The sequence below is a fragment of the Mobula hypostoma genome, chromosome 4 (assembly GCF_963921235.1).
Source record: "Mobula hypostoma chromosome 4, sMobHyp1.1, whole genome shotgun sequence".
In the NCBI taxonomy this organism is placed as follows: domain Eukaryota; kingdom Metazoa; phylum Chordata; class Chondrichthyes; order Myliobatiformes; family Myliobatidae; genus Mobula; species Mobula hypostoma.
The window spans coordinates 11,500,585-11,512,945 of NC_086100.1; positions in this window are offsets into that span (position 1 = coordinate 11,500,585).

Consider the following 12,361-nt stretch of genomic DNA (forward strand, 5'->3'; position numbering starts at 1 on the left):
CCTGACTAGCATGTGGCACTGGGAGTAATCCAGAGATTACTACCTTAGAAATCACTAGGCCCTGCTCTTCAGCTTCTTCCGTAACTCCCTATGCTCACTGTGTAGGACCTTTTCCCCCTTTCTACCTGTGCTATTGGTGCCAATGTGCACTCTGATCTCTGGCTGCACACCCTCCCTTTGAGACTATTCAGCAACTGCTCTGAGACATCTTTCACCCTATCACCAGGGAGGCAACACACCATCCTGGCATCCATTACATGGCTAGAGAATTTTCTGTCTGCGTCCCCGACTATTGAGTCTCCTATCGCTGACACTTTACCTAACTGTATCCTTCCCGGCCAAGCCTCAGAGCTGCCTACCGTGTCACTGGCTTGGCGGCTGCTGCTGTGCTCTGAAACTACCCCCCCCCCACCCACAAACAGTATCCAAAGGGGTATATTTGTTGTTCAGGGGAATAGCCAAATTGAACCCTACACTAACTGGTACTCCTCTTACTTGTCCTGCTGGTCACCCATTTACTCTGAGGCCTGCACTCTGGATGTGACCACCTCAGTAAGAGTCTCATAAGGTTTTCAGCCTCCTGGATGGCCCTGAGTACATCCAGCTCCATTTCCTTGACCCTGTCAGTCAGGAGCTGAAGTTGAATGTACTTCCTGCAGATTTAGTCATCAGGGAGATTGCTAGGTATCTTGCAGTCCCACGTTTTACAGGAGGAACATTCCACTGCCTTAACTACCATCCTGTCTACACTGTTACACCTTTGGCTCTAATTTCTTAGGCTTAAGTTGTACAATCAAGTAAATGATTCCAAATAACTCGGCATCCTTGACCTCCAGCTGTTCTTGCCGAGCCTTTTGAGCCAAAGCCTGCCCACTCTTAACACTGGCCCACTCCTTCAGTGGCCGCTCTGCTTACACCTTGGTTCTTTTTTGTATTGACCCTTGGTAAGTTAATAGGTTACTAACAATCCAAACAATCTCCTGCTCAGCAGAGAAGTCTCGACAGGCCCCAACTGCTTCTCCATGACAAGTTGGAATAGGGCATTCTTTCAAACTGAAAGAATCCAAGTGGACATATAAATACCACCTTCTCTTTATCAGCTTCATTCATGGGTATCTGATAATACCTACTCCTTAGGTCCAACACACTGAAACATTTTTCTCCACTCTGGCAGGCCAAAGCATCCTTGATCTGTGGAACAGTATATTGGTCTGGAATGGTATATCGGTTCGGTGTTCCATAATCAACCATCCCATTCTTCCTCACTGCCACTATGGGTGATGCATAGGAACTCCTGGACTCAGTGATAATTTCAGCTTCCTTCAGTTTCAGATGCTGCCGGTGCCAGTGCTAACTGTCGAGATCTTTCTCTGAAAGGGGTGTCCTCTGTCACTCGAATATTAGAACATAGAAATTTAGAGCACATCACAGGCCATTCAGCCCACAATGTTGTGCTGTTATGTGACCACAGTTTCGCTTACCGTGGGTGTCACTTTAAAACCTGGATGAGGCTGGACTACGACGCCAGTATAACAAGCTGCAACAGACCGCTGGGACTTTGAGGAGAAGGAGCGAGAGCCAGAAAGTGAGAAAGTTTTGGACTGCAAGCTGCCCGCAGGAGCTTGCTGCAACAATGGGTAAAGTCTGATACTTTCCCATGCCCAAAGGATTGGGTTGTTCAATGGCACACAGTGCACATTGGATGTGGGACTATCACTTCGTATGATCCATACATGGATTTTGTTTGAATACCCTGTGGCAACCACTTTTGTTAACCCTTACATGGTTTCAGGTATCTTAAGTGGTAACCACTTGTGCTAAGGAATATTCCGTGACTGTCACCTTGTGATATTTCTACTGGATTTTGGGATGACTTGATGGATAAGATCTTTGGCGATTGTTACTTCGTTTTCTCAGCGTGGAACTTGTGAAATTCTTTGTGATCGCCTCCTCTCTACATTTTAATGTGGATTTACAAGTTTCTCCCCTCACCTATTCCGTGGATTACTGGACCTTTCTAGTTTGCCAACTTAAGACTTTAAGAACTGTTCCTAAACTTGACGGTTTGGGAGCCACACACACATAAAACTGTTAACTTGTGTTTATTTCATTTAATTTTCTATATTTTGAGTAGATACTAATTAAACATAGTGTTTTAACATTAAAACCTGACTCAATTTGTGATCTATTGCTGCTGGTACGTAACAGTGCCGACCATGTAACTTACTCTAGAGACTGCCTAGAATTTCCCTCTATTTCTCTAAGCTCCTTGTACCAATATTGTGGCAATTCCTCTTGCAGCAACCCACATCGAAGTTGGCAATAGAAAAGACATCTTCAAACTTCAATATCTCCTCCGCTAGTCTCCTCGGGTACCAGGGAGTCACCAAAGTTGACTGATTTGCTGTTAACTTTCCCGATCCAGGAAACTGTCTTTCTCCCAGTTTTCTCACTGGAAAACTATACATTACAGTCAGTGGGAGAAGATGTGCCAACAGCCTTCCACCTTTGAGCATGGCCTCTCTCTCTGGGCAGTTCCTGACTATCACTGTCATCCCGTTTACATGTACAGCCAGAAGTTTCTACAGTCAGGTCTCACCAACACTCCAGCAGGTAAGCGCGACTCTTCGTGATCCCCTGGATCGTCCACCAGGAGGGACTCGGCATCGGGTATTCCGGGGAATTAGGGGTTTCCCAACACTCTAGCTGCTGACCTAGGATGTAACATGACGGGTTTAGACAGGGTGTACCGCACAGTTCTTCGTTTAAGCTCATCGTCCTGCCTAGGTGGAACTTGCATTTTCTCAAAGCAGCTCTGAACACCAGGTAAATGGACACGGTTTTCAGATTATTCTCTCCATTTCTCTCCTTGCATGCTCCCACGAGCCTTCTCACAATGCACGTATTCATCCCCGCATCAATGGAAGCGTCACCTTTCTCAACCAGATCCGGACAGACCAATTATAATGTATCGAGGGCCTCAGCTACTCCAACACCTGCTTCCGAAAACTCCAGCACGAGGACAAGCGACCATTGTACGGGTAATCATCAGTACTAAGACGCCAAATTTCTAGGTCACAGAGTGGCGTCAATGGTAAATGCGGCAAATACCGGTTGTAAAACCAACGGTACGGCAGAGTAACCTGAGAACCTGTGTCGAATATGGCTTTAGCATAAATACCCTCAATCCGCATGGATACACCCGAGTTTGATCCCACTAAACCTTCAAAGTTTTGCACATTAGTGTTTTCCTGGATACACTGATTGGAACGTGTTCTCTGCGAGACGCCAGACCATTCTCTTATTGGGTCTCTTCGACGTTTTCAGACTTCCTTTTCTATTTAAACGACTGTTGGGTTACTTTCCGAAGGATTTCCTGCCCATCATACTCCTGCTTGAAATGTCCAACCCCATCACATTTCTAACACAAAATACCAGTTGTTTCCCTCGTCAAAAGACCCGTCAGCAGCAGCCGCCTGCTTCATACGCCCTACCGGTGGGTCCAGTTTCCTTTCGAACTTGTCACGCTTGGTGACATCAATCAGGAGATCTCGACTTGCAGGTTTTTCACCACATTCTGCAACTCCCCCCCCCCCCGCCACTTGTGTGGTATCAGGGGTCACTTCAGCAACAGAGGCTACATCTGAGGACATTGCCCGACTGGTGGAGGCCTCCCGTTCCTCCATTGTATTTTCTTCCTCTCTTACTTCTCTGATCAGTTCAACAAACAGGGGGGAAACATCTTTGAGTCATTCGATGGCTTTACACGATCACGTCACGTGACAATGCGCCGCTGACAACTTGCTCCATCCTTAATCGATTTATCTCAGTCAGTTGAATGGCCCCCTCTACGGCACAAGCAATGCAGTTGTCTCTCTACCCTGAATATGTAGGAAAAGAGTCTCTCCCCTTTCTCTTCAAATGTGAGTTTAAACCTCATCATCAGCTCCACTGGGCTGTCCATCGTGCCAAAAACGTTTTCTAACGCTTGCATGTTAGTCCATGAATGGGAGCAAGGGGTTTTCTGCCTTTAGAAACCTCAGCAACCTGACATTTTAAACTCTCTACCAGTCGCCGTTTTTTCCCCATATTATCTGAGCACTGCCACTCATCCAGTAGCTGAGACGTTTACTCACCCAAGCCTCATATTCTTCTTCCCCATGCGGGGTGGGCTTGACTCCCGAGAACCCTCTCAGCCTACTGTAACTTTGGCTCTCCGCATTTACCAACCAATGATGTCATAGCTGAAACCAGCTCAGAATTTACATCAACCTCTGAAGGACCCATTAGACCCCAGACAACTCCTTTCCCTCATTTTGCAGAAACAAGAACAACTTGTCTTTAAAGTCTTCAGCTTCAGCTACATTCCTCTTTCTCTAAAAAGATGAACTGCCCATGGCCCTACTGCTACAGGATCTAACGTAGTGGACAGTGCAAGTTCAGTTACAACACTGCTAGTCTGGACTAACACAACATCCTTACCAGCCAATTGGTCAAAACCACCGTTCAACCAGTGCAGCTTTCTCCAATACTTTTACAGAACTCAGCACTATGAGTAGCAGTTCGTTGGGGCTTCAAATATCCACCCTGTTCAGAACACACACATTATTTGTCAATAACCTCTTAGAATCGCACTTGACACTGGTTTAAACATACAATCCTACAATTCACCTACCGACACAACCAATCGACAGATGATGCAATAGCCACAGCTCTACACACCGTCCTTACACATCTGGAGAAGAGGGATGCTTATGCACTGAGAAGGATATTGAATTGTGTAAGGTAAAGGAAACAAGGGTAGTTATGGAAAGTATGCTGATTAGGAAAAGGGGAGGTGCAACGAGACCTGGGTGTCATTATACACCAGTCATTGAAAGTGGGCATGCAGGTACAGCAGGCGGTGAAAAAGGCGAATGGTATGCTGGCATTTATAGCGAGAGGATTCGAGTACAGGAGCAGGGAGGTACTACTGCAGTTGTACAAGGCCTTGGTGAGACCACACCTGGAGTATTGTGTGCAGTTTTGGTCCCCTAATCTGAGGAAAGACATCTTTGCCATAGAGGGAGTACAAAGAAGGTTCACCAGATTGATTCCTGGGATGGCAAGACTTTCATATGAAGAAAGACTGGATGAACTGGGCTTGTACTCATTGGAATTTAGAAGATTGAGGGGGGGATCTGATTGAAACGTATAAAATCCTAAAGGGATTGGACAGGCTAGATGCAGGAAGATTGTTCCCGATGTTGGGGAAGTCCAGAACGAGGGGTCACAGTTTGAGGATAAAGGGGAAGCCTTTTAAGACCGAAATTAGGAAAAACTTCTTCACACAGAGAGTGGTGAATCTGTGGAATTCTCTGCCACAGGAAACAGTTGAGGCCAGTTCATTGGCTATATTTAAGAGGGAGTTAGATATGGTCCTTGTGGCTACGGGGATCAGAGGGTATGGAGGGAAGGCTGGTGCAGGGTTCTGAGTTGGATGATCAGCCATGATCATAATAAATGGCGGTGCAGGCTCGAAGGGCTGAATGGCCTACTCCTGCACCTATTTTCTATGTTTCTATGATTAAAGAAGAGGAAGTACTGGGACTTTTAAGGAATATAAAAATGGATAAGTCTCCGGGTCCAGACAAGATATTCCTCAGGACCTTGAGGGAAGTTAGTGTGGAAATAGCAGGGGCTCTGACAGAAATATTTCAAATGTCATTAGAAATGGGCATGGTGCCGGAAGATTGGTGTATTGCTCATGTGGTTCCATTGTTTAAAAAGGGTTCTAATAGTAAACCTAGCAATTATCAGCCTGTGAGTTTGACGTCAGTGGTGGGTGAATTGATGGAAAGTATTCTTGGAGATGGTATATATAATCATCTGGATAGACAGAGTCTGATTAGGAACAGTCAACATGAATTTGTGCGTGGAAGGTCATGTTTGACAAATCTTATTGAATTTTTTTTGAAGAGGTTACTAGGAAAGTTGACGAGGGTAAAGCGGTGGATGTTGTCTATATGGACTTCAGTAAGGCCTTTGACAAGGTTCCACACGGAAGGTTAGTTAGGAAGGTTCAATCGTTAGGCATTAATATTGAAGTAGTAAAATGGATTCAGCAGTGGCTGGATGGTAGACACCAGAGAGTAGTGGTGGATAACTGTGTGTCAGATTGGAGGACGATGTGTAGCGGTGTGCCTTAGGGATCTGTACTGGGTCCAATGTTGTTTGTTATATATATTAATGATCTGGATGATGGGGTGGTAAATTGGATTAGTAAGTATGCAGATGATACTAAGATAGGTGGCATTTTGGATAATGAAGATGATTTTCAAAGCTTGCAGAGAGATTTAGGCCAGTTAGAAGAGTGGGCTGAAAGATGGGAGACGGAGTTTAATGCTGATAAGTGTGAGGTGCTACATTTTGGTAGGACTAATCAAAATAGGTCAGACATGTTAAATGGTAGGGCATTGAAGAATGCAGTAGAACAGAGGGATCTAGGAATAATGGTGCATAGTTCCTTGAAGGTGGAATCTCATGTGGATAGGGTGGTGAAGAAAGCTTTTGGTATGCTGGCCTTTATAAATCAGAGCATTGAGTATAGGAGTTGGGATGTAAAGTTGAAATTGTATAAGGCATTGGTAAGGCCAAATTTGGAGTATTGTGTACAATTCTGGTCAGTGAATTATAGGAAAGATGTCAATAAAATTGAGAGAGTACAAAGGAAGTTTACTAAAATGTTGCCTAGGTTTCATCTCCTAAGTTACAGAGAAAGGTTGAACAAGTTAGGTCTTTATTCTTTGGAGTGTAGAAGGTTTAGTGGGGATTTGATAAAGGTGTTTAAAATTATGAGGGGGATAGATAGAGTTGACGTGGATAGGCTTTTTCCATTGAGAGTGGGGGAGATTGAAACAAGAGGACGAGTTGAGCATTAAAGGGCAAAAGTTTAGGGGTAACATGAGGGGGAACTTCTTTACTCAGAGTGGTAGCTGTGTGGAATGAGCTTCCAGCAGAAGTGGTTGAGGCAGGTTCGATGTTGTCTTTTAAAGTTAAATTGGATAGATACATGGACAGGAAAGGAATGGAGGGTTATGGACTGAGTGCAGGTCGGTGGGACTAGGTGAGAGTAGGAGTTCGGCACGGACTAGAAGGGCCGAGATGGCCTATTCCCGTGCTGTAATTGTTATATGGTTATATGTTTGTTATATGGTGATGTGAGAATGCTGTTCTTGGACTACAGTTCATCATTCAACACCATAGTTCCCTCCAGGCTCGACAAGAAGCTCAGAGACCCTGTCTTCATTCTGCTTTGTGTAGCTGGATCCTGGACTTCCTGTCAGATTGCCAGCAAGTGGTAAGAGTGGTCTCCCTCAGCTCTGCCCTTCTGACTCTCAACACAGGTGCCTCTCAGGGCTGTGTACTAAACCCCCTCCTTTACTTTCTGTATACCCATGACTGTGTCGCCACTCACAGCTCTAATCTGCTAATTAAATTTGCTGATTGGTCTAATCTGAAATAGTAATGAGGCAGCCTACAGAGAAGAAGTCATCACCCTGACAGTGGTGTCAAGAAAACAACATAGAAACATAGAAAATAGGTGTAGGAGTAGGCCATTCGGCCCTTCGAGCCTGCACTGCCATTCAGTACGATCATGGCTGATCATCCAACTCAGAACCCTGTACCAGCCTTCCCCTCCATACCCCCGATCCCTTTAGCCACAAGGGCCATATCTAACTCCCTCTTAAATATAGCCAATGAACTGGCCTCAACTGTTTCCTATGGCAGAGAATTCCACAGATTCACCACTCTGTGTGAAGAAGTTTTTCTTAGTCTCCAACCTCTCCATCAATGTCGCACAAACAAAGGAGCTGGTTGTGGACTACAGGGGAAATGGAGTCAGGCTGCCCCCTATTGACATCAATGGATCTGGGGTTGAGAGGGTGAACAGCTTGAAGTTCCTCAGCATAAACATCACTGAGGATCTCACTTGGTCTGTACATACTGGCTGTGTGGTGAAAAAGGCACAACAGCGCCTCTTTCACCTCAGGTGGTTGAAGAAATTTGGTATGGGCCCCCAAATCTGAAGAACTTTTTATAGGGGCACCATTGAGAGCATCCTGACTGGCTGCATCACTGCCTGGTCTGGGAACTGTACTTCCCCCAATCGCAGGACTCTGCAGAGAGTGGTGCGGACAGCCCAGCGCATCTGTATATGTGAACTTGTCACTATTCAGGACATTTACAAAGACAGGTGTGTAAAAAGGACCCGGAGGATCATTGGGGACCCAAGTCACCCCCAGCCACGAACTGTTCCAGTTGCTACCATCCAGGAAACATTACTACAGCATAAAAGCCAGGACCAATAGGCTCTGTGACAGCTTCTTCCACCAGGCCATCATGCTGTATTTCTATGTTATATTGATGGTCCTGTTGTACATACTATTTATTACAAATTACTATCAATTGCGCATTTAGTTGGAGACGTAATGTAAAGATTATTACTCGTCACGTATGTGAAAGATGTAAGAAATAAAGTCAATTCAACTCTATTTCAATTCAAACACAGAAACCGCTTAATCAATCCTTGAACAGCATTCACAAGCCTGGATGAACGGGCAAAAATGTATTTTTCTCACCAGGGCTCGTATACCAGCTAGGCTTATTAGCTAGTTCTGTTTACAGCCATGCCACACAGCAGTGAGGCCACATTCCATAAGCAATACGAGTCTAGGGTCAGTATATGATTTGGGGTTCAATCATTCAGGAACATTGTGAATTCTGATTAAAGGAATCTCAAATTGAACTAATACTGTGTAAATACAGCCCGTACACAATTATCTGTTGCCAAGCAATAACAGATCATACACCGCATAAAATAGTACAGGAGTATTTACCAATTTCAGCTTTATCAACCAGTTACTCAGAAAAAGAGCCCATTACAGTTAAACAAGTTCAATGTAACATAAACGTTGGAGCTAATTTTGGAGTAGTTGGGGGTGTACCTTTTTACTCACAGCACTGAATTGTCATCACCAACCATAGGTCGCACTTCCCTTCTAGGAATCCTCTGCCTCACAAAGCACTCCTTGCATTTCTGTCTTCTCTTCAGGTGGGATCCTTGAGTCAACTTCCCTTGTGCTCTTCTTTCCCCACTTTCGGCCAAAAGACCTCAAGCTAGACTACTGTCCCTCAGAAAACTCTTTCCCCCAGCTCTCTAGAAACTTCTCTCACATCCTACAATCCTGATTAGCTGATAAAACATTCCTAAGTTTGACAACATGGTTCCTTATCTTTAGCTGAAGCCAAAATACTCTTTCCAACAGGAAACATTGCTTTTACAGAAAATTACTAAAATAAAATACCTCAGAGCATAGCAGTATAAATCTTGACTTGTTTTATATTATTGGCTAGTCTGCCCTCATAAATCATCTTTCCCCTTCTTATAGATTTTTAAGTTGTCTTTTGTTGGATTTTAAAAACTTCCCAACCATCCAACTTCCCACTCACTTTTGTTATCTTACATGCCCTTTCCTCAGCTTTTATGCAGTCCTCAATTTCCTTTGTCATCCACAGTTGCCTACCCCTTTATATTAAGCTCCCAAATGAGATCTGAGTTATTACACAAAACCCAATCAAAGATAGCCTTTCCCCAAGTAGGCTCAAGCACAAGCTGCTCTAAAAACCCATCTCATAAGCACTTAACAAATTCCGTCTCTTGCAATTCAAGACCAACCTGATTTTCCCAATCCCCTTGCATATTGAGATCCCTCATTACAATTGCGTCATTACCCTTATTACATGCCTTTTTCAGCTCCCTTTGCAATCTCAACTCCACATCTTGGCTACTATTTGGAGGCCTATATATGATCCCCATAATGATTTTTTTTTTACACTTTCAATTTCTTAACTCCACCTACAAAGATTCAACATTCTCTGACCCTATGTCACCTCTTTCTAGAGATAAAACTCCATCTCGTACCAGTAGAACCATACCACCACCTCGGCATACCAGCCTGCCCTTTTGATACGACGTATATCTTTTGACGTTTGTTACGTAACCGGCAACAACGAATATTAATCGAGACAGGTTTTATAAAAACAACCGAACATTTATTAAACACTTATAAACGATAAGGGAAAAAAAACAAAGGAAAACTTTGACCGGAGGTTAAACAGGTACACAGCCGTTCATCAACTCCACTCGGCTCTGGTTCTTAAAGCGTTAAATGCGAAAACAGTTCTAAAGCGATAGTCAGATATAGTTCCTAAAGCGATAACTTCAAAAGTCCAACAGTTTCACACATTCAGTGGGGAGAGACTTCTGTGGAGAACGAATTCTTCACCGACGCACCTTTACTGCCGGTTCTGTCCACAGGATTCCCGATACCGAAAATAAACAGTTTAAATCAACTGACCTTAAATTGTTTAGAGAGAGAGAGAGCCTTTGTGCATGAACTCATTGCGCTATTGCAAGAGTTATCTCAATGCAGCTTCTCTTCAATGAAGACTCAATAAGGCCGATCCTTTATTAAACTGCCAAACCGGTGCTGACTTCTCTCCATCCTTCACTTCGACGAATTCTTCACTCTCCCTTCAAAACTGTCGGAATTGAGTAGATTAGCACTTCCAGCCACAAATTTCCAGTCCAAGTAATATGGAATCTTTCAACAGAACACACAACCGTTTTAAAAATGAAACTGCGTCACAAAAACAAACGCAACAGAAACGGAGGCACAACACGTCCCACCTGGAAATCTACAAACTCAAAATCCCACTGCATCACCTGTCGACCCTTATATAGTCACCGCCCCACGTGTCGTCACGTGACCTCACAACGGCGGGAAAATCACATCAGGTGACCTCCAAAAGACCATTACAGCATTCTCACCAAAAAACCGATTTCCTTGAGCGTGTAACACTTTAAGCTTCCAACTATAGCCTTCTTTCAGCCATGACTCAGTGATGCCCACAACATCATACCGACCTGTCTCTCAATGTGCCACACGTTTGTCCAACTTATTCTGAATGCTATGCACATTTAAATATGGTACTTTCAGTCCTGCATTCTTCGCCCTTTTGAATTTTGCCTCTGCGGTACAATTTAACTCTTAGCTCTGTTAGCATTTGTACCCAATTATTGGCTTGTCTTTCCTTATATTCATATTACATCCATCATCTACTTGTAAGTCTGCTGGCTCACCCTCAGCTCGATCATCCTGGTTCCCATCCCCATGCCATATTAGTTTAAACCACTCCCAATAGCTCCAGTAAATCTGCCCGCAAGAATATTGGTTCCCTTCGGATTCAAGTGCAACCCGTGCCTTTTGTACAGGTTCCACCTACCCCAGAAGTTGTTCCAATTATCCAGAAATCGGAATCCCTGCCCCCTACTCCAATTCCTCAGCCATGTGTTTATCTGCAACCTCATTCTATTCCCAACCTCACTGTCATGTGGAGCAGGCAGAAATCCTAAGGTTACTACCCATGAGGTCTTGCTTGTCAGCTTCCTTCTCAACTCCCTGTATTCTTTTTTTCAGGACCGCCTCCCTTTTTCTTCCTATGTCATTGGTACTAATATGTACCCCCACTTATGGTTGCTCACCCTCCCTTTTCAGGACACATCCAGAAACATCTTGGACCCTGGCATCTGGGAGGCAAACTACCATCTGTGTTGCCTTTTTGCATCCGCAGAATCATCTGTCTGTCTCCCTGACTGTAGAGTCCCCTATATCCTCTTCAGTTCCCTACCCTTCTGAGCCACAAGGCAGTGCCGGATGCACGGCTGCTGCTCATTCCCCCATTACAGCCCCCACCCACAACAGTACTCAAAATGGAGCACTTATTGTTGAGGGGAACGGCCACAGATGTGCTCTCCACTATCTGATGTTCCCCCTTCTCTCTCCTGACAGTCACCTGTTTATCTGTCTCTGTAGCCTTGGGGTGACTTCCTCTCTGTAGCTCCTGTCTATCACTGCTTCACTTTCCCTAAAAAGCCGAAGGTCATCGAGCTGCAGCTCCAGTTCCCTAACACGGTCTCTAAGGAGCTGCATCTCAATGCACCTGGGGCAGGTGTGGCCATCGGGGAGGCTGGGAGTCTCCTGGAAATCCCACATCTGACACCCAGAACAGAACACTGCCTCTATAGACATACCCCCTATTCTCTCTAGAGTTCAGTAAGAAATAAGGAATGAACTTGCCGAGACTCTGCCTGCTCTCGCCGAAGCCCTGCTTGAGCTAAAGCCTTCCTATGGTGTCTTAGACTACTCCGACAACTGCTCTGCTAGGCGGTACCTCTCTTTTAAAGAGGCTAGGTTCCCTGTTGAACATCTCAGGAGGACCTGCTCCTGTTGTGTCTGCCGCAGTACTCCAATGCATC